This window comes from Cavia porcellus, unplaced genomic scaffold (assembly GCF_034190915.1).
Source record: "Cavia porcellus strain 051 isolate PalLab524CR breed Dunkin Hartley unplaced genomic scaffold, mCavPor4.1 scaffold_1, whole genome shotgun sequence".
In the NCBI taxonomy this organism is placed as follows: Eukaryota; Metazoa; Chordata; class Mammalia; order Rodentia; family Caviidae; genus Cavia; species Cavia porcellus.
In genome coordinates, this window is record NW_026947484.1 from 27020567 (window position 1) to 27045047 (window position 24481).

Consider the following 24481-nt stretch of genomic DNA (forward strand, 5'->3'; position numbering starts at 1 on the left):
GGGTTAAGATTGTCAAAAATTTTTTGAAAAGGAGGTTGTCTATTTAAAATACATGGGATTTAGATCATTGTAGAGGATATGAAAAGTGTATCTCAATTTGAAGAGTAGCATTAGAAGGGTGAGCATACTTAGGGGTTTTTTTAAAGAAAATTGAAAGTAACTGTATCTAGTTAGAATGAATGGAATGGAAGATATGAAAGATAAAACCAGAAGGTACACTGGGAACAGATACAGGAGACTGTACTTGGCCAAGAAATGTGAGAAGACATTATCCAGGAAATAAAAATACAACCAATAAAATGGAAAACATTTTAGAAATATACTTGATTAGGGAAGTGATGCCAAAAACATATAAAGAACTCAAAACTTAAATAGCCCAGTTAATTTGGTGAAGGCTACTTGAATATATATTCACTAAAATAATATATACTAATGGTCAATAAGCACATGAAAATGTTCAATATCAAGTCATTAGAGAAATGCAAATCAAAACCATGAGATACTAATGTAAACTTGTATGTCTACTGTAGAAAACATTTAAGAAGACTTTAAAAAACTTTTTTAAAAATTGTCCTTATAAACATACGATTCAGCAGCTTCACAGATATGTATATCTCCAAGTGAAATAAAAGCTTATGTTCATACAAAAACATATAGAAATATTCATGGCAGATGAAAAACACAAACAACAAACTCACTGAGAGATAAACTAGGGAAATCACAACCTTCACAATAGCATCCAAAAACTAAAATACTCAGGAATCAATCTAATAAAGGAAGTAAAGATCTATACACTGAAAATTACAATGCTCTGAAAAAGGAGATCAAAGAGGATATCAGAAAATGGAAGGATATTCCTTGCTCATGGATAAGAAGAACTAATATTGTGAAAATGGCCATACTCCCAAAGTAGTAATACAGATTTAATGCAATTCTAGTCAAAATACAGCATAACACACACAAGAAGAGAAAACGTTCCTAAAATTCATTTGGAAACAGAAAAGACCTAGAATAGCAAAGGCAATCCTAGGCAGCAAAGGCAAGGCAGCAGACACCACAATCTCTGACTTGAGATTGTGTCACAGAAATGTATTCTGTGATTGCATTTATGTATAAATGTAAGGATAGGCAAATTCATAGACAGAATAATAGGTTCCAGGGGAAAGAAGGAGAAAATAGGGAACGATTTGCATTATAATACAAAGCTACTGTACTAAAATTGGCATGGTACTGAAATAAAACAGACCTGAGGACCAGTGGTACGGAGTAGAAGAAGCAGACACAACTACAAACACACTTACCCACTTTATCTTTAGCAAAGTGGCCAAACATGTTCAATGGAAAATAGCCTAGTGGTGCAGAAAAAACTGATTCTCTACATGCCAAAGACTAAAATCAGACACATATCTCTTATCATGCACTAAAGTCAAAATGGATCAAAGATCTAAATATTAAAACAGAAACACTAAATCTACTGAAGAGAAAGTAAGTAACAAAGATACATTATACTGATTGCTTTTTCCTTTTCTAGACAAAATACTAGACACCAGCAACTAAGTGGAGGTGGAGAGATTTAATTGGCCTGTGGATTTAGAGAATTCAGTCAATGGTTGATGCCATTCTTCTCCTTTTAGAGGTAGAAAATCATTGCTTCAGGTACCTCTTTTGCAATGGAGAGAGTTCTGGTGAGATAAGATCATAATATCTGGATAGTGGCATATCAGTCAGCGTTTCCATCACTGAGACAGAATACCCACAATTTTAAAAAGGAGAGTGTTATGGCTTTTATTTACATGCCAAGTCTCATGGGCTCACAAGTGAGGCTTTTTGGAGATTTCTGGGTCTTGGAATTAAGGACATGTGGTACTAAATTACCACTGATTGCAATTATTATAGCTCTGGGTGTGGATAATGGAAGGTCCAGCTTGGGTGTGAGTGGCACCAAAATCAATGGGCTTATAGCCTAGGTGAAATATAAAGGGAATGAGAGAAGGTAGGCTTGCTACCGCTGCTGCTTGCTGCCTTAATGCTTGTTGCCTTCTGCCCTGTGCCTTGGAGTCAGATAATTATAGACTAAAACTGTAAGTCAAAATAAACGTTTAATTCTTTAACTTTTAGGTGTCCCTTATCTCGTCTCAGCAATGAGAAAAATAAGACAGGAAGGTTTAATTTGGTTCACTCATCCAAGGAATTCAGTTTATGGTTAGCTAGTTCTAAGAGAAGGATGGAGGAAAGGTGCTTGTTTCATGGAGTGATGCTTAGCCAATGAGTAGAACAGAGGAACAGCACCTGAGACAAAGGAACCATCGACTATACAGTAACAAATGTCACACCTCCAAGAACCATCCAGACACACCCAGAAGAGTGTTTTACTGATATCCTTAGCAGTGCACGAACTGACAGAGCTTAACCACCACATTCCACTCATTGCAACTTGACACTCAAACACATCTTTTTAAATCACACTTGATCTCTTAATAAACATGTTAACAAGTTAATGATTCTGCCTAATGTGTTTCAACTATCCCACATACAACCAAAAATGCAATAATCTCTTTCCTCAAGTCTCAATAGTCCTAGTATTTTTCAAAAGTCAAAGTCTCTTCTGAGACACAAGACAAACTCTTTAGCTATGAATCCCTAAAGGAACTAAAAACAAGTTAAATAATTTCAAGGTACAATGACACAGGGGAAACATTACCATTCCAAAAAGGAATAATTGGATAGAAAAGAGTCAGACCAAAGTGACCCCAAAAATTATCAAGGCAAACATTAAGACTTGTACTGGTTCTCATCACAGCCTGCAGTTTTCCTCAGCAGATGCACCACACACCTGGCATTTCTGGCTTCCTAGGGTCTACATTATTATAGCTTCATGAACTATATTCTCAGCAGTGGATTCTGTAACATGTTCCAACTATCCCAAACCAAAACTGGCCTGCCAGGCCTTCCTTTTAAACCTGGGTAGAATCCTTCTGACCCCACAACTTTTGCATCCTGCTTGCCCAGAAAACCAGCACCACATGAAGAACACCACAATTTGCTCCTAGGTTAAGAAGTAGCCAGACCACCTTGAATCATGGTGGCAGTGACCTGTCTGTGCCTGGATGGTTAAGCATGGTAAAATGAATGCTAAGGAACTGATTCCATAGACAGTTCTTCTCTGAGCCCAGGGGTTGTCTTTTGTTAATTACAAAAGGTTTATACTTTTGCATTCTTGAGCTTATCATGAGCTGAATCATGCCCATCTTTATGATGGGCTGCTCAATACTATGGTAGACTGAGTCCTCTTCAGACATCTTTCTTCTTGTACCTACACACAAAACTTTGTTTCTTTTTAATGGAGCTAATCTCTTTAGCAACCATATTTCCTTTGACCCCAACTTTACTTATTTTTTTTTCTTTATATCTTTTTTGGTCAAAATTTAAGTTTTTAGAATTTTTCTGCTCTGTTTTTTGCTCTCGATCATCAGTATTATTATGAATAAAATCAGCCAGCATTACCCATGCCACAGCCTGAATGCTACACTGCACTGAACTTTCCTCTGCTATGTCAGTTAGTCCACCACACTTAATATCAGTCTCCTACAAAGATTTAGGACATACACAAAATGTAAACAAAAGTTCTACCAGAGTGTAACACATGTGCTTTCTTATCCAATTGACAACAGAATCTTTTTTCTCAACAGAAACTGACTCTGGCATTTACTGTCTACATTCCTATCAGAATTCTTGCCTTCTAAAATTCAGCAAGAATGAACCCCATCAGCCTCTGCTTATGATACTTTAGAGATTCTCTACCCCATTTCTTCAAAACTTTCCAAATTCCATCTGCAAATCAGTTCCAAAGTCTTCTGAACTACATGGTCATGTTAGACAAAGCAACAACCCACTGTTTCTGACACCAATTGTCTGTATCAGTTAACTTTACTGGGATACAACAGCCGACATCAAGAGCCTAGAGAAGAGGTTTAATTTGGCTCACAGGTTCAATGTATTCAGTGTATGATTGAACAGCATCCAGGCAACAGCCTTATGATTAGTCAAAGTGCACATTGGAGCAAGTAGGAGAACCATGCTACAAAAGAACTCAGGAACCATATATATATAGTTCCAAGGATCACATCTTAATGGTCCCACAAGCACACACAGAGTGTGCTTTACTAATCCCATTAACAGCTCTCAAACCAATCAAATTGACATGATTAATCTTAACCACCACAACTACCCATCTCTTTTGCATGTGTGTTTGTTTATAGTCATTTTTGCTTTTTTTTTTTTTTTTTTTTTTTTTTTTGGTGGTTCAAGAGATAGAACTCAGAGCTTTGCTAGGGATAAAACTCAGAGCCTTGCCTATATACGAGGCAAGCAATCTATTCTGAGCTATACCCAGCCCCCTTTTACCTCTTTGCACCTCAGCTCCCTACCTCCCTCTGCAATCCTTCAGGCTTCCTCATTCAGTACCCTGCCCTGCCAAAACCCCTTCTCCATCCATAGAAACCACTACCAGTGATTTCAATCCCAAGCATTTCATGTGCTATTACCTATACGTGGGAGAGAATATTCCTGCTTCAGTTGAGGATATAGGAGAATGATCTGATATTCTACGGCACACTGAATATTCTATGGTACACCAAATATACTTTCCAACAAACATTTTATTTAAAATAATAATTACTTTCTTCACTTCATATGCTAGCAAAGAAGTCAATAGCTATTTTATCACAATATTTTCAGGAGAAAGTATCTTCTGAGTTTTAAACATCAATTTACAAATTAAGTTATTATACATAAAATGCTAATTTATTAATCACATTTATCCTTGGGTAGAATTATTATCAATAACTATTATTACTCATCCCAAACCCTTAACCATGTTTTGTTGCTCTCAGTAGCTCAAGAAATTGTGTCAAAGTAATACAAGAAATACTTCTCCAGTTAAAAAAACTTTCAGAGATGGCATTTGGGATAAATTATTGCAGACTCTCAGGTAAAGTGAACAAATATTTTGGGTGTAACCATAGTGGATACTTGATTTTCCAACTACCTTAACTGTGTGAACCTTTGTAGGTGAAGTCAGTCAAGATTTTAATGTTACGGTGATGAGTACATTTAGCCAACCTTCAGTTTGCTTCAGATTTCTCCCATCACCTCAGGAAGATGTTATACTGCTGGTGACTAGGTGTGATTTTGTCACATCAAAATATATATACACCTGAGCTTAAAATGGAAAGTTGATTGTGAATAAGACTCATGGTTTGAAGTTACAGCAGGATGGTACTAAGCAGAAGGTTTGATAATGAGAAATTACAGTTTCCTCAATTTGTGAGGACCAGAGGGAGGGAATTATTTGCTTTATGCTGGCAGCAATTTCCCTAAACCCTGTGAGGTGGCATAGCTCAAGCTATTGCAAATATAGACATAGTAGCTACCAGCCACAGCTCTTGTTGGAACAAGATTCCCTGGGGCATAAAATATATTGAAAAACCTCTCTAAGTGGGATTGATCACTTAATTTGACTGTTTTAGAGAAAATCTTACATCATCTTCAATTCCTAGCACTTGCTCACAGCACCCTGATAGCAAAATAATCCTTCCACATAGGGGTGCGTCTGTGAGTGTGTGTGCGTGTGTGTGTATACACATGTACTCTTTAATTAAGCAATCTAATCACCAAGATTGTCACAAGTATAATGTATTGAAAGTGTTAGGCACTTGGTATAGGACATTTCTCCACCTTAGCTTTCACAAGATAATGCCATAGCAGCAAGCTCCTCCTCTAAGAAAAAAAAAAACCACTTAAATCTTTCAATGTATGGTTGTATCTTTTCTCCAAAATAGGTATAGTGACATCGACTATTGCCACCAGTCCTCAAAACAAAACAACCAGCAACACAAAGAGACCCATCATGTTTAAAAACAGAGGAGCTGATGGCTGTTTTGTTAGACACATGCTTTATTTTGAGGGTTAACTTTTGCCTCTCATTTATACTTTTTCTTTCATGAATGAGCAATTAATTTCTTCACTGCTGTCGCTGTTTCAGCGCTTCAATTTACAATAGGCTTTTGTTTTCTCGCAATCAGAAAAAAGCTCTGAAGGATTTCAATCTTCAAAAACACAGAACATTTTCTTTCTTTTTATTTCTGAACACACAAAAAGTCTATTCTTATGTATATTTAATCATAGGCTTCCAAAAGAGCCTTATTGTGCACCTTAACATGATCTGATTGATTCTTGCAGCTAAGTCAAAGGAACACATACAAATCTTAGTTCTGGGAAACATTTTCTATTTTAAAATTTTAAAGTGTAAACTTCATAATAAACCAGGAGAGAAAATGTAAATATGTTGTGTTTCATTTTAAATACAGTTAAGCACAGTTTAAACACAGGCAACTCATTCCAAATGATAATGTGACTTGGATAATAAAGCGCTTGATCTAAAGTCACAGAAGTTCAGTACCGTTATAGTTTACAATTAGAGAAAATACTGTATATCTCTGATTTATGTGCATCTGTTGGAAACCAGGAGATGTGTGTGTTTTTGAATACATACATACAATTAGATAGATAGATAGATACATACATACATACATACATATGTACACAGGCAAAGAAAAACAAAAAATCTAAAGCATTTCCTAGTAGAAAAGTGGATACTGATAAAACCTAAGACATAAATTCCTAATATGCTTCTTTAATTTTTAAAAGCAGATTATTAGTGGGACAGTGAATGTGAATAAGATAGTAAAATTTTAACTATCTAGAATGGTTTCAGAATTAAAATGTTAACAGTCTGATTAATTCAGCATTCATCAACATATACTTTCTCTTTTACCTAATGAAATTTAAAATATGAGTAATTCAGTTAAATGAGTAATTCAATTATATGAATATTATACCTATGTTCCTGGAAAAAATGAGTTGAATTCAAAATATATCTTAGTCTTTGTACTGAAAAATATTGCAGTATTGAAGCAAGTTTGCTTATTATCAATCACTTCTTCCTCATCCAGTGTGCCCATAAGTACACACACATACAATTCAGTTAATAGAAGACTTTAAGTAGTTAAACTTAAGCAAATTGAAAATGTACTTTTTCACTTTATGTTATGCAAATGCAGTATTTTGTTTTATAATGTTAATATATTTTCCTGGTCAACTAGAGAGCTTAATAAAGTACAATATTTTCTCTATTGTGTATATCAAAAGCACACACAGAAGACAATAAGGCAAGACACCTGCTGGGTGACAGCCCACCACCCAGTCAGCTCAGGTGTGTAGGTAGCTTAGACCCTGATAGTCCAAACGACCAGCAATTATGACCTGAGCTGTAACGATACCCTGTACCATTCCTCATGGGTCAAACACATGTTCAAAGTCAGAGCCATCCTAAGAGAGACCCTTAGTGAGGCCCTTAGTAAATTTACAATTATGTTAGATTGACAGGATCCCAGCCCTTCCTTTAATCATTACCTCTCTGTACCTTAGTAGTAACCCTGCCTCGGGGCACTCAGTGAGACATCTGGAAGCCAAAGAACCAAGTTCTAAGATGGGATGGTCCAAAGGAATTCAGTGGAAATTTGGTCAAGTGGTAAGTTTTTAATACTGTAGTCTATATTAAGATGACTACATAAAAATAAACTTACATAAAATATAATGGGTAATTTGAAAATATCTCACATCTTGGCAGCATCTGCCTAGGGCATCCTATCTGTCTCTAGTATAATTTTTAATATATTATGAATATACCTTTGTATTTTGAATATATTATCCTGTTATATAGCTATAGCATAATTGTTTAATAAACCCTCTGATACCTTAATATTACTACATGAAAGTAAACTTACATAGAATGTAATGAGTAATTTGAAAATATCTCATGTCTTGGCAACATCTGCCTAGGGCATAGTATTTATCTCCAGTATAATTTTTAATATATTATGAAAAAACTTGATGTATTTCAAATATACTCTCCCATTATATGGCTATAGCATAATTTGTTTAACCACTCCTCTGATGCAGTACACTTTGAATAGTTCCCATTTTTATGTTATCATGTAGCTCTGTGACAACTCTCCACAGAGCTATATTCTCTAGAAGGCATGCCTCTGTGGTTAAAAGCATGATCTTTAGTCCCAGGAGACTGAAGTTTGTCTACTAACTGTTAGAGTTGCCTGGCACAATAGAGAAGCAAAAAGTACAAAATGAACAGGTTTATTGAGTTGAGGACATGGAAAGGAGCACACAACCCATGGCAGTTGGGCTGTCTCCTTCAACCAAACAGAGACGCAGAGGGTTATATGACCTCTGATTGGAAATGGTACATGAGGCAGGTATTGATGACATACGAGGAACTGATTGGAATTCTCTTTGCACACAAACAGGAAAGGGAATTGCAATTAGGGCTGGAAAAGAAGCAGGAAGTGGTAAGTGTTACTGCTTTGGCCTTCTGCCACTAGACCACCGCCATAATTATACAATAATTTATACTATGGCCAAAACCTTCCACTAGCTGTATCAGTTTCTGATGATGTGATATAGGACAAAGCACTTATTATCAAAAGTTAGTTCCTTCATGTCTAGAAAGCAAGATAATTCCTAGTGTTTTGTGAGGATGCACAGAGAAAGTACATGTAAAGTCATAATAAATTAGTGTTAATTTACTCTTGAACTAGTTCGTGATAATTTATTTCCTTACGATAAATTCATAGAGATGGAATCACTTTGACCATGTACATTTTTATGGCTCATGATGCATATTGTCTAAATGGTCTTGTTATGGTTTAATCTGGACCAACCCTGGAAAGTCTTACGGGTTCAGAGGTGGGATTTTTGGAAGGTTATTGGTTCACAGGGATGCTGTATTCACTGGGGTATTCATCCACTGGTGAGTTCAGCAGCTGAATGTGCTGATATGAGGTGGGGCCAGGTTGGAAGATGCAGGTCACTAGATGTGCAGCCTGGAAGGGTATCACTTCCTCTCTAGCACCTCCCTTCTCTCTGTGTTTCCTGGACACCATGACATGCATGAGTGTCCTCTTCCAGACCCTTCCATGTGCCATTTCTGTCTTAGAGCCAATTGACTATGAACTGAAGCTTCTGAAACTATGAGCCAAATAAACCTCTCCTCCTTTAAATTGTGGGTACTGGATATAGTCTCTGCAATGAAGAAAGTGACCAAGACAGGACCCAAAGTACATACATAATTTCCAATACCATTGCACATTATCTTGTAATTGTATATACATTGGATTGTGCCTAGAACTAACCTAAAATTCATCAAGAGAAGTTCTAAAGTGCTATTTCAATTCTGTTCTCTGAGTACCCATCATAGGGACAGACACACAACACATGACCAAAGTTTCTTTAGTGAAATCTATGTTTTTATTCTGCACATCTGTTCTTTAAAACAGCAGCACCTTTTGAGATTTAGCATTCATTATGGAGATCACTGTTTGTAAAGAGAATTGAGTGGGCTACATAGCTAAAGGTAGTAGTTTTCCCCTGAAGAACTTACTTGAAAATGCAGATCTTTGTGTCCTTCTTGCAGAAATTTTTATTCTCAAAGTCTCAATAAAATCTCATGAATTTTAAGTTTTACTTACTATCTTCCAACCACCACCATTCATGATACATTTGTGTAAGCAACAATCTCTGGAGTCTTTGCCATAAGTATAAGTTCTTTCAAGCCCTGTAACTCTAGAATACATAATCTAAAAAACATAACCAATCAAAACAAACTCAGAACCTTTATGCATTCATTACTGCTAAGCTAGCTAGATTATCTATTGATGTAGGAAAAGAACAAATGGAATAAGAATGAAAAGTTTATCCTAATACCTGTACATACACAGCCAAATTTCATTCTGTTACCTTTTAACGGTGTGTTAGAAGTTGCTCTGGAGGATTTTGAAAAAGTTGAATCTATGTGTTGTGGATTAAAAACTGGTGGTCAACTTAACACCAGGTGAATTAAATCAGCATGGTCCTGAGCATAGATGTTCCTCCTGAAGAAAGTTGCCAGCATAAATAGAGACAGGGAGAAGGAGAAGAGAGGAGTTGTGAGTTGTCATATGTGTTGCTATTTGAGTCATTGGTTCTTCTAGAAGAGCTCATCATGACTAGCTTCCCCAGTATAAGTTCAACCATTATCAGAGGAGCTCGGGACCTTGTTGGTGAGAATAGCTGTAGTTCATTTTGAGGGAGCTCTGGTCCTTACATGGAACATCCCTTCCTGGCTCTGTAGGGAAGGACTTGCACTGTTTAATTTTCAGGACAAACTCATCACGCTGGCTTCCTGGCTTGTACTAGACTGTGCTTATTGTTGGAGGAGCTCAGGGCCTCTGTGTAACTGAGGATGTGTGGTGCTTTTTGGGGCAGCCCTGGTCTTTGTTTGAAGCATGACTTCTCAGCTCCAGTGTAGAATCCTCAACCTATCAGCACAGCTCCTTCACCATGCTGGCATAGACTTTCTAGCTTCCACCGCTGACCCTTGAGTCTTTCCAGCACAGATCCATAAAGCAGACTGATGTGAGTCCTTTTTGCTCTACATCTCCAGTTGAATTTGTAGGAGGCATTGTCATGGGCTCTGGGTTTTTATCTGGATTCATGCGGGACATTACTGTGGGATCTAGGCCCCTGCCCGAATATTCCAGGTTGTGGATAGATTTCCTGTACTTTCTTGTATTAAATTCTGGGTAACCATCATTAATAATATTATAAATTCTGTGTCCTGATTCTAACTGCTCTCCTCAACACTGTTATCAGTAGGTCTGACTTTGTTTGATCCAGAAGGTTTGCACGCAGAAACCAGACAGGGCCTTCAGAGAAGATGTCAGCACTGAGGCCCATGAGTGCAGAGCTCAGCAGGTTCTTATTCTTCTTTACTGGGCAACCCAAAACCAGCAACCCAGTTAAAGGACTGAAGAAATGGCTCTCAGAATGCTCTTCAAGGTCTGTAGAAAAAAACTTCAGGATCATCTTCCAATTTTGCATCTAAGACTCAAAGGCATAATCAAGGAAGGAACAGTTAACACTAAAAACTGATAACAGTAACAGGCATTTTTAACCTGATCACCAATTCATATAACTTTGGCTAAACTTTAGCTCTTGGTATACCTATATCTAGTTCATCTCAAGATAGCTTCCAGTTACCCAGCTACCCTGAGCCTCAGATAAGAAAATAGACATGCTATACATCACTTCCTCTTCTTATGCAAACTAAGAACAGAGTTGGAATGATGACATTAGATGAGTTAGCAGAGTGCCTTATGTAACACAGTGGTCATTTTCCTTCTCCTTATCCATCTTTACTCCAAATCCCTATATCTCAGTGTCTGAATAGGATTTCTAGCTCACATATCCCAACACTCTACTATTTTAAAATTAAGTTTATTGGTACAATTTAGATATGCATAAAGATCATACGTATCACAGGGAATTTGTACCTGCGTGTGATGTATTTTGATTCTTCCTCTTTTCTCAGCCCCTCCCCTCCTTTCAACCCCTCTTTCTCTCCCTATTTACAAAGTTCTATTCCCATTTTATTCTTTTTTATCATCTTTTTTCCTTTTCCCTTCCTTCCTTTTCCTCTTCCCTCTCCCTAGTTCCTCTTTCCTTTTGGAAAATTTCTTCGTATTTCACAAAATCTATTGTACATTTTGGTTCTTATTTACTCTTTCGAGTTTCTTATACCAGGGACACAATGTCATGGTCATGCATGTGTGTCCAATTTATTTCACTTAAAAAATATTGTCAGTCGGTGCATCCATTTACCTAGAAATGTCTCAAACTTCTTTATGTCTGAGTAGTACTCTACTATATTAAAAAAAATCATTTTTTAATCCATTCCTCAGTTAAAGAGAATTTGGGTTGTTTCCAAGACTTAGCTGTTGCAAACTGTGCTACAATAAACATAGGTGTACATATATCACTGTGGTATGATGTTTTTAAATCTCTTTGGAAGATACCCAAAAGAGGAATAACACTGTCACACGGTGTCTCTAATCCTAACTTTCTGAGACACCTGCACACTACTTTCCTCTATGGTTGCACTAGTCTTCACTCCCACTCACAGTGGAGAAAGTTTCCTTTTTCCCCACAGGCTCCAACGTCTGTTATTGGTTGATTTCTTGATGATAGTCATTCTTTCTGGAGTGAGATGGAATCTCAGCATTGTTTCAATTTGCATCTCTCAAATGACCAGTGATGTTGAACATTTTTTTCATATATTTATTTGCCATTTTTATTTCTTCCTCTGAGAAGTGTGTATTCATCTCAGGTGCCCATTTTGGATTGGGTCTTCAAATTTGGGAGTCTAATTTTTTCACTTCTTTATATATTCTAGATATAAATTATTTGAGGGACAACTGGCTAAAAGTTTGTCCCGTTCTGTGTGTAGTCTTTGCACATTGTTGGTAATTTCTTCTGTTGCGCAAAATCTTTTTAATAGAATGAGATACCAATTATTGATTCTTTATATTCTTTCCTGGGCAATCTGGGTTTTATTGATTGCCTACACCTCTGTCTTCAAGAGTTCTGCCTATTTTCTCTTCCAAAAGACTTAGTGTTTTTGTTTTAATATTTAGATCTTTGATCTTAGTTGATCTTAGTTTAGTGCATGGTGATAGGCATGGATCTCATTTTAGTCTTCAGCATGTGAATGCCAGTTTTTCCAGCACCAGTTATTCAAGAGGCTACCTTTTTTCCAATGAAGGTCTTTGGTCCCTTTGTCAAAGATAAGATGGCTGAGTGTGTCTGTAGTTGTGTCCACATCTTCTAATCTGTTCTACTGGTTCTCAGGTCCGATTTTATACCAGTACCATGCTGCTTTTATCACAGAAGCTTTGTAGTATAATTTCAATCCAGAGATTATTGATCCTCCCTGCCTTATCTTTTTTTGCCTAGAATTTCTTTTTTGCTATTCCAGGTGGCTTCTGGTTCCAAATGCATTTTAGGAATGTTTTCTCTACTTCTGTGAGTTATATTACTTATATTTTGATTAAGATTGCATTAAATATGTGTAATAATTTTGAGAATATGGCCATTTTCACAATGTTGGGTCTTCTCATCCATGAGCAAGCATATTTTCCATTTTCTGATACGCTCTTTGATCTCTTTTTCAGAGTACTGTAATTTTCAGTGTGTAGAACTTTTATTTCCTTTATTAGATTGATTCCTAAGCATTTCATTTTTTTGGATGCTATTGTGAAACATGTGGTTTCCCTAATTTCTTTCTCATTGAGTTTGTTGTTTGTATATAAGAATGTTACTGATTTTAATTGTTGATTTTGTATCCAGCTATGCCACTGAATTTTGTTATTAAATCTACAAGTCTTTTGGTGGAGTTTTAGGGGTCTTCTATGTAGAGTATCATTTCATCTGCAAATGAGTTTAATTTCTTCCTTTTCCTATCCTTATACCTTTTTTTTTTTTTTTGTCTATGCTCTGGCTAATTTTCTAGAACTATACATGTAGTTTTTAAATAACCAACAAGCATTTGTTGAAAGCATTATTATATGCCAGCATATTTTAGGGATTATACAGTGAAAATATATGCTGTGATTCAGCCTGATCAGGAAGACAAAAATAACATACAAAGGAGTATCAGGGACCTGGCCTAGATTCCATATCTCCAAAATGAGTGTATGAGGAAAGCTTAAGTAAATGAGGTAAGTGGTATGATTTTAGGGCTCCAGGAGGATCAAAACCCTCTACAGAGTTCAGTACTCTGGTGGCTAAGACAGGGAATGTCTCTGGATTGCTGGTTTTTATTTAGGGGGTTAGAGTAGGCAGCGCAGGAAATTGAACAGAACTTGGGAGTGGGTCAAGGACTTTGCAAGTAACAAATCACATTAACAAGGAGAACTATCTTAGGAGAAGATCTCCATGATGCATTTCACTACAGGGTTAATGCCTGTGGCTATAGTCTTCATTTAGTTAATTGGAGTTGGAGCCAGGTGTCCTCCACCGTTACCATCTTGCCCCGGCCATGCAGCAGCCCTGCATGTGTGTTCAGTTCCCAATTTCAATGGCTCCCAACAAAGGAGAATTAAAAATGCAGCACATACAAAATACTCCCCTTCATTCTGAACACATTTATCCCATCATTCTTGCTGCTTTCTGAAGAGGTTCTGGAAACCCTCTTTCATAAGCATCTTTATGAGCTGTGATGAAAATTACAGTGAGTGTTGCTTCCAAGTCCCGCCAGTGGGAAGACAGGTTTATAAAAACATTACACTGTGTCCCATCCATCTTTCTCACTAGATCTGGCACCATGTGACTTCTGTATCCTCCCCAAAGTTAAAATGTCTACAAAAGTTAAACATTTTTAATCAGTGAAGGACATCAAGGCAGCCATGAAAGAACTAAAGACACAAAAGAGGACTCCAGAACTGCTTCAGGAAGTGGCAAGGATGATGAGATAGGTGCATTCAAGTAAAAGGCTGCTTATTAGGGAAATTCATAACAATGTGTATTTTACTATAATAGTATTTTGAAATTTAAAACTTCACTTTTTAAATCTAACTTCATATATAGTAACTCTGAAAAACACTGATACGTTATTAAATTTTATTTATTAAGTAGACAATTTATTACAATTTAATTTATTAAGAAATGTCTGCTGGATCAGCCATGTGTACTATAACAATCCAGAGAAAAAAGAAATACATGTACCTGAATATTTAGGGAAGGCATCAAGAATGGTTTAATCTTGGCTCTGAAATACAAACATTTACACATTATTTACAATGTGCCAATTGTACTGAACACTTTACAAAAACTCATTTTTATGTAATCTTCAAACAACTCATGATTTAAGTAGTATTACTTCCACTGATTAATAATGAGTATTTTTCCTAAGCTTATGCAATCTGTATGACTGGAGTTCCAACCAAATTCCGGTTGACAGCAAAGCCTCTTCTCTCAAAGATGTTTTATTAGTCACCTTTCCACTGTGGGAACAAAATATCTTACATGCATGACTTAAAAGGAGGAAAGCTTTATTTTGTCTCATAACTTGAGAGGTTTCAGTTAGCCGTCAGCTGGCTCAACTCTTTTAGGTCTGCTGTGAGGTAGAAACATCAGTGCCGAAGGGTGTGGCTGAAGAAAGCTGTTTGCTTCATGGCAGCATAGAATCAGAGGGCAATAAATAACCCAGGAGGAAAGGGCTGAGGGCAAGATATACCCTTCCAAAACTTACCTGCTTCTTTCTCTTTGCTCACCCACCCACTATGGAGCTACAAACTCATCAATGCATTAAGTCACTTGATGGAATTTGAGCCCTCAAGATCCAATCACTTCCCCAAACTTTATCAGATAGCAACCATACTGTCAACACAATGAGCCTTCTGGTGGAACATGTTCAGTAAGAGCCATAACAGAAATGAAAAGGATTTGGATATAGGAGAAGAGAGGGCAGAAAGTGTTATGGGAGAGCAGAGCAGCATCACCAAATGATGGTAACCAGAAGTGAGTGGGGCGTATTCTGGAATGGTGAATGTGGTGCAGCTAAAGTGTCAGTGAGAGGGGAACTCATGGACTCAAACACTTCAGCAATTGTTGGGAATTCAATAAGATTTTACAGAACGTTAGCCATGAGAAGAGCTTTGCTGGTGAGGGGAACGCAGCTGTGATGGAAACCAGGCTCTGACTTCTGTCACTTGACAGGTCTCCTGATTCTGTCTAAGAAATCAGACTTGGAGACAGGTGTCCCTCTGAGAGAAGAATAATCATCTTTCCATTGTAGAATTTTCCAATTTTCTTTAAAATGGCAGTTTTGATCAAGATACTCAAATCTTTTTGACTCACAAGTAGGCATTAGGAGAAATGATATGCAAATAGGATAAACTCCCCCAAAACTTCAGAGGTTTTACATGTGACCTCCAGAGGGAATCAGACTTTCTTCAAGGGCAACAATTTAAATATTGACAAACTAAAAATCTGTTTTTGAAATGCCAAAGATTTAAGTTAAAACAAATTCTCTTTTGATTCAAATTGTGTTCAAAGAGCTCCTTCATACTTATTCTACATTTGTTCTGCTCTATAATCTGAGAATATATATATATATATATACACATATATATATGGCTATGTGTATATAGAATATTCTGTGATGTGTGCATATAAATTACAACTTACAACAGGCTTTGGAAATTTGAGCTTTTCTGCTAGGAGAGGAATCAGGAACGACTACCACAAATGTAACATCTTGGCATCGGAGAAAACAGCAGAAGCAGGAAGACTTCTCTGACTTTCTCTCACCTTCGACGTTCCTGAAGTAGAGCAAAGGAACTAGAATTCCCAAATCATAAAATCTAGCTGATCTTCCCCTATCATAGAGCATAAGAATGTCAGATCAGAGGGATTTTCCATGTTCCCAGAGAAAAGAAACGTCCCTGTCTCTGAAGACAGAGGCACAGAAAAGAATCCAAACCACAAACCTTGGTGCCACCTCACCCTGGTGTAAAACCATGAGCTCATAAGCTGTTGTCTTCCAACTGTACTTCTGCACAACTGTCCATACAAATGTGTAGATTTTCCTGTTTCTTTGGGCCTTCGTTCCTGAAGGCTTCCTTATCACATAAAAGGTAAATTAAATAAGTTTGTATGCTTTTTTGTTACAAAAGTTCCAGCCGCAACCTTGCACTGAATGAAGGAAAAGGTATTACTTTAGAAAAAAGAAAAACAGAAAAAAAGAAATGATACAGAATTTTTTAAAAAGAGTAGGAAATTAACATTAGTTAATATATTGTATATTATTATCTTAAAACTAATTGTTCAGATTACAAGGTCTAGGCACAAAAAATAATCAATCAAACAGTGACAGCACAAGCTATTGTTTTCAATGAACTAACAGAAATTGGTAGTGCAGTTATCTATCTTGCATACATATACACATGTATATGTATATATATACACATATGTATATATGTACAAACGTACAATCTTTTCCTTTCCTGCTTTTCTCTGTTCCCTATCCCAGTTGTTCTTTCCTTTTGAGCACTTTCTCTTTCATCATTATAGTATCTATTGTACATTTTGGATCTTATTACTCTTTCAGTTTTTTATTTTTATACTAGGGAGATAATATGATATTTATAAATTCAGTTGGATTTATTTCACTTATGAGTATGCTCTCAAGTTGCCTACATTTTGCTATAAAAGCCTCAATATCACCCTTTTTATAGATGAGTAATATTTCATTGTATTAAAATACCACATCTTTTTTATCCATTCTGTGGTTGATGAGCATTTGGGTTGTTTCCAATATTTAGTTGTTACAAATTGTGCTGCTATAAACACGGGTGTACATATATCACTGTGGCATGACATTTTCAATTTTTCTGGGAAAATACCCAGAAGGGGAATAGCTGGATTGAACGAGACTTCCATTCCTAGTTTTTTGAGGAATCTCCACACTGATTTCCACAGTGGCTGCACCAGTCTACACTCCCACCAACAGTGGAGAAGTGTTCTTTTTCCCCACTGCCCTGCCAACATTTGATATCAGTTGATTTCTTGATGGCAGCCATTCTTTCTGGAGTGAGATGGAGTCTCAGTGTTGTTTTAATTTGCATTTCTCTGAAGACTAGTGATGTTGAACATGTCTTCATGTATTTAGTTGCCTTTTGTATTTCTTCCCCTGAGAAGTGTGGGCTCATCTCAGATGTCCATTTTTGGATTGGGTCCAATCAAAAAAATCCAAAATACTATTGAAATTTTAAAGGATAATGTACCATTGCAGCTGTTTTCATTGCTATTCCCTGAGCTAAGGATTTTTATATTTTTCATTTGGCTTTGTTGCAAGAAGGTAATTCCTATAGAACACACGATTGATATTCCTTCAGGCACTGAACCTTCAGCTCTGTGCTACCAGCTCACCCATTTAGCTGGGGTTTTTTCACATCAAGTTTTTTGTGACTCACATAATCGAATGCCTGTGTGTTAAGAAGGTGTCCAAAATACCTTTCGCTATTTTAGAAATTAAAATTTCAGAAGCTATGGCTTTGTTCTCCTGGCCTAAGTGCATTTTTTTTATTTATCAGAGAAAGATTACACAGCCAAAAGAATTAGTCTCTTGCTGCCACTTTAAAAGACTCTGCTCTTCATCATTCCTGGCTTGTGACAAAACCAGATGGCAAAACCAAGACTGGAACATCCTTTGGTGTCCAGAAGGAGGCCAGTCTGGCCAAAGCATTGTCATTCCTGTCAGCAACCAGAGTCAAAAGCATTTTTATAGTTAATCATCAGGAGTGCTTACTGGCTCCAACAGCCATTCATGCAGTATTTGTCAGCATGAAAGCTCCATCCACACTACAGATGACGCCATGTCGGCAAAAAATGTGTTTCCATACTCTTCAGCAATGAGCTGAGCAAATTGTCATGGTTCGTTCCCAAAGGAAACAGTACTATGAAATTTAGGGCTATACTTTTTTTCCCACCAAATCTTATGAGTACAAATACCATTGGTTTCTAAAAACTAGCTTCCCAAAATCAGTTTACCTTGGTGCATTCATTAAAATACATAACGTTAAAGAATTGGAGAAATTGCCAAAAACATCTTTAAAGAAATTAGCCCACCCTAAAAATGAACTTTAATTTTAAAAGAGGTGAAGTTGCAGCCTTAGACTTTACAAATCCTGAATAATTTGGTGAATGGCAGCCTACCAGTAAAAATTTTGTCTCTACCTACAGTTGCAGTAATCACTTATAGCAAGAGATAATGAATGTGAAAGTAACATAGAGTAAAAGCTCCATGCCTTGCAGCTAAGTTAGAGGACTTTTGGTGGACACAGAAAAGGAAGACACTGAATAAGAGCATTTTAAAATGTGTCAAGGGGGTGAGCCTATCAGGCCAAGTATGTAGCAAATGGAAGCTTTCATTTTTGAAGTACTATAAAGAAGTACACCAAATCTGGGTATATGGAGAGACGTCCAAAAAATGGCTTCTCCACTTTACATTTGAGGCTTATCACAGATCAGAGAGACACAGATGAATGTGTCATATGACAGGTTCAAGGATAGAAATTTGAAGGAGCTGCCTAGGGCAGCAGAAGTAAATTGCAATTACAGATTACAATATTGCAAGAAGATCTAATATAGATCCGACTTCTTTGTATGATGAAACTGTACATGCATAATCAGAGAAACACAAACCACAGAAGTGTCAGGTTATAACTGATGAATACTTGAAGGGGCCAAAATTCCATAATACTGAATTATTCTCCCTTCCATGATATCCATAGTGCTTATGACTCGTAGTTTTTATACAAAACAAAGTCAGATGACATTTTTAATGCTAACTCTGATATTTTGTTATTATTTGAAGTTTAGATCTTTGGTGAAATGCATATTTATTTATTTTGAATTGATGAAATTCAGGATATGATTATCAATATCACTTATTATCATGTCTTGTAAAAATTATTTCATAAATTACCTGAGATATGTGGATTAATGACAGGAGGTTGATGATTTGATTTGGTTTCCATCTTTTTAAAATTGAGAGTAGCTATTTTCCAATAAGTAAACTTATGCTTGTTATAATGAGTTATTTTTGTTACTTTTGGGTTTTTACAGTAAAAATGTGGTGCAATAGAATTAAAAGGTACCAAGGAAATTTAAAATTAGCCAATAGTTAGCAATTTTTAACAACACTGCACTAGAATTAGCTTTTATTTTAAAAAGATAACAATTTTAAGAAGAATTTTACTATTTATAAACCTTATGCCTTCTTGTCCCAGGTGAAGTTAAGAAAAATAACTTATCAAGTCTTTAAAAAACAAACACCATGTAATGAACAATAAAGGAGACAATATCTCGATTTCCTTCCAAGAGCCTACTGCCTAATTTAAATGTTTTTTGAAAGACCAATCATTTTCATTCAAAACTATAATGATTGGAAACGGGCTTCCTCAAACCCTTCACTTTGTCTGTTAACTACACCAATCAGAAAAAGGGCCAGCTTTGAACCTACACAATAAATACATTCGTACATCTAAAGAAACATGCATCTTAGCTCCCTTTGTTAGATTAGAGATGCCTTATTTCATTCAAGACAAAGTTCTTGTTTTGCTTTCTTAAACATCAAATGAACTATAAACATCTTTGTAATCAAATGTTCTGAAAATTATATCAGTACTAAAAGATATTTTTATTCATTAAGCGAAAAGCTAGGCATTCAATGATGAAAACTGTATTAAGTTAAAGGAAAATATATTTCAGGAAGGAGTTTCAGGATTCTGACCTTCTTTAGCTCCATGTATTATATAAAATAGAGCTGAAAATCACCTGGAAATAATAATACAAAAATTTTAAACAAGGCCCGTAATATCAATTTTCCCCTCACATTTATATTAAGAAGCTAATAAAATACAGATTACATAAAGTGAAAGGATCATAAAATCTCTCAGTTATTATATAAGGCGCAGAACCTTATGTAATATGCATTTTCTTACTAATTCTTCAAATTTTGAATGCTTTGTGTAATACCAAAAATTACTGAATAATGGTGTTTGAAGTGCTTTTTTTAAAATTGTGTGCAAGCATTAGAGCTACTATTGTTAGTAGTTTGGCGACATCTAGTGGAAACAGTGATTCGCAGCCTACCATCCTAAATTCAGTAACTGTAAAAACATTTTTCTCTGATTCTAAAATACATGGTATTTGTAAAGAATTTGGAATAACAGAAAATATGAGGAAAAAATACCCATAAAAATTCCACTCACAAATGAACACCATTAATATTACATGTCTTATCTTTCAGGTTTTATATATTTTGTTTATGTGTATTTTTACTTTTCTGAATATACAATTTCTATCCTGGTTGTTTAACATTACTTAAGCATTGTTCTTGGCTTTTTACAGTTTCTAGGTATAAAAATAATCTCAGTTCTGAGAAACCAAGAGAATAATATTACTTGTTTTTCAAAGTAGGACGCCGTAAGCCTAGTTTTGTGAATTCTATAATTACAAGCCAGGAATGATAAACTTTTCTCATTAAAAATAGATTTTTAAATTTCATGCTACTCTAAGAAAGTAAATTTTTACTTTACATCTACAAAATTTTATTAAGTGTTGACTATGTTATCATCCTCTAAGACATCGTAAATGAGACAGCCAGGCAGTCCTTACTATAGGATACAAAGGAAAATGAAATATCTTTTTTAAATCACAGAATGTATAGAATATCAATGAGGGAGAAATTCATAGTCTTTAGAGGAAAGGGAAATGGAGAATCATTGAAGAGATAATACCTGTGTACAACTCAGAACAATGGACAAGTATGAAAGGTGCTTCACTCTAGGAAAGCCTGGGCCAAAGCAAGAAGCGAGCATGTCTTGATGTGGCATGGTTCCCCCAGAGAAAAGCCACAGCAACAAAGAGGTGAGAAGAAGCAGATACCCAAGGGTCTTCATCATGGAAGTTAGAAACCCACTAATAGTCCTTCGTTAAGGACAGCAACATGATTTCATTAGCGTTCTCTAAAACCTTGCCGACTGACATGTAGAATGTGATCACAGACCAGGAGCCCAGCTAGTCGGCTACCGTGTCATCCAGGAGGGAGATGATGAGGCCTGAGCCCAGAAGACCGTGTGACTGTAAGCAGAAAAACCCAGAGTCTGAAGCCATTTCAGGAGAGAGCAACCGCAGGATTTAGTGTGCTGCGTGGACAATGTGGAGGGACAGCCAGGGATCTGCTAGGTCTTCAGTGACGTCTAGAATGGTGTCCAGGCAATTGTCAGTTAAGGGGAAATGTGTGGGAATTCTAGATCGTGCATAGGCAACATAGTTGAGGGTTGAACCAACCCTAATTTTAACCTTAAATGATAGATAAGAAGGAAAGAGGCATGTACTCCTTAAAGACTGGTCCTGGTTATTAAAGGTTGTCTTTAGTAAATAGGTCAACGAAAAAGAAACATTGGCATGTCCTTATCACCCTAAGGACAAAAAAAAAAATACGCCTCTAGGCACAGGGTGCTTAACACCTCTAACTGGCCTCAGTACAGTGCCAAGACTCAAGGGGTAAGAGGAGGCTAAAGACAGCAGAGACATCATCAAGGAAATTCAAAAGAAAAACTAATTTCAGCTGTCACAGAGATTTGTCTCTCTAGACTGTTACTAGAAAGGGACATATTTGGTACTGAGAACATATTTCTAAAATGTAGAGATAACCAAGGTTCTATCACTCAAAGCTGTGCGTATACCCACACATACACAGAGGAAAGCAGGGAGCTTGTGGAGCCTGTGATTTAGAGACCTGAGTTTCCTGAGTCAGGATCTAATTTGCTAAGTCAGTGTAACCAGGCCTTGTGTCTGCTATGTGCTCCATGTACCTTGCTGCCAGTCAGGGAAGGTTTGTAGCTACCACTGATAGTGTGCTCACCTTGGGCTAAGTGAGCTTTGCAAACATTATCCAGTTTAATCCTTTTAACAGCCTACCAGTTTGACCCTAGGATGCTTAGGGAGGTTTAACCATTTGTCCAGGGTCACCCAGTCAGTAAGTAGAGAAGTTTGTGTTTAAACCCTGCCTTCCTCTGACTCAAAACCTGTGAGTTTAACCATTACATCACCCTCAGTGATCACTCTTCATTTTTTTAAGGTTTTTTTAAATAGCAAATTTTCCAAGTTTTATTGCTAGTTGATGCTTTGCAAGCACAGTGAACCATGCATGCTCCTAGCTAAATTATTAACATCAACGTCAGAGTGTCATTCCTCCTTCAGGCTTGTGGCTCCACAATTGGCTTTGCAATGTGCTCGTTTTGTTTCAGAGCATACCAAGCTAGTATGTGAGAGACAGGTGGCAGCCAGTTGCTATGGCAATTGCCTGTCATTAATGATAAAGGGTAATTACTGCAGCAAATTTCTGTTTAGCTTGAAAATTTGACTTGCCCCCTCCCTGCAAGAGACACAACCCTTTAGACCCTCCCTTCTCACAATGGCCTATCATTTGCCTGGACCACTTGAGTTTCCTGCAAAGAGCTAAGGAAAGCCTGACTTCTTAAACATTCACAAGAAAGATTAGATGACTCACAGAATGGAAGTAAAGCTCAAAAAGAAAGATTCACATTTCCTTCTCTACAGACTGTCTAAACGTGCTTTCCTTCCATTAAAATGTGCAGGAAATGCTGTAATCCCAAATACTGGCTATTTGTGGACCAAGTTCACGACTGTCTGAATGACAACATGTGCTTAATTACTGGACGCTAAGACTGCGAGATCAAATAACTTTAAAGTGACTTAGAAGACTCTCTCTATGTACTAAATATTACAAGTCTTCCCAAGTCAGGTAGTAGCCCTTTCAGTGTTTGGTGTGCCACAGACAATTTGGAGTGAAAAATTTCATTCACTAGTTTTTAACTCAGCATTCTATATGCATTTTTTAAAAGAAAATTTCTCTCTACACATAGGTTACAGATTGAAGTAGGTAAATATTGTCATAAAATAGATGCCAAATTAAAAATCCCAGAAACTAGAAAACAACATAAAATTAAACACCTATTTAATCTCCCCTTTCTTCCCACTGCTAAACATGGGGTTCCAATATGTCTGCTTCCTTAAATTGATTTTGAAATGCAGCCCATGACAGCTTGGCACGCCAACAACGAATCCCCAGGAATTGTTTCCACAAACAGGAGGTCTAGTGATGGCACTAAATCCGGTTACATAATTAGCTTTTTTTTTTTAATTCCATTTTCAGTGGCCATGGTGGTACTCCAAACCAATTCATAGAGGTCTCCCAAATCCTTGGGAGTCCCAGTACTTGGGAAGTTGAGGCAGGAAGATTGGTATGATTCGAGACCAGCCTGGGCTACAGAGTGTGCTCAAGCTCAACCTAAACTGCATTGTGAGACCTTGTCTCAAAAAAGACTAAAAAAGTAAAAATAAAAATAAATAAATTCCATTCTCACATTTGACATCCAGTCTACAAAGAGAGGATAAGATTTTGACCCAAAATAACTAACCATTTTCCACAAGAACTTGTGCTACCCCTTGAAGATTAATGTGTCAGCATGACTAGAAACCTATCCCAAACTTGGCCTGTTAACCAGATTGTTTCACCCTGTTAAAACTTTTTCATGCAGCTGAGTAGCTAGATCAGGGAAAGCTTGGGAGGGAAGAAACTTCAAGACTGTGCCACGCGAGGGGATGAAAACAAAGGCAGGAAGCAGGTAACAGATGATGGCCAGTATTTGCAGTTCTCGCCATTGGGACTGTGACAACTGCAGATATTCAAGTCCACTGACGCCTACACAGAAGGACCAGGCTCTTAACCTAGGACAAAATATCTCTTCAAATCAAGATAGGATGACTCTTCGAAAGCCTGCACCTGATAGAAGAATAGGAGTTACGTGCAAAAAACTAACTTTGACTCATCTATTACATTTCTGCTCTGTGGTGCAGCAAATCAAGGTCAGGAATTAAATAATAGAATGGATGTGCAAGATGAAAGGGAGCTAACAGGACTTGAATGGGTCTT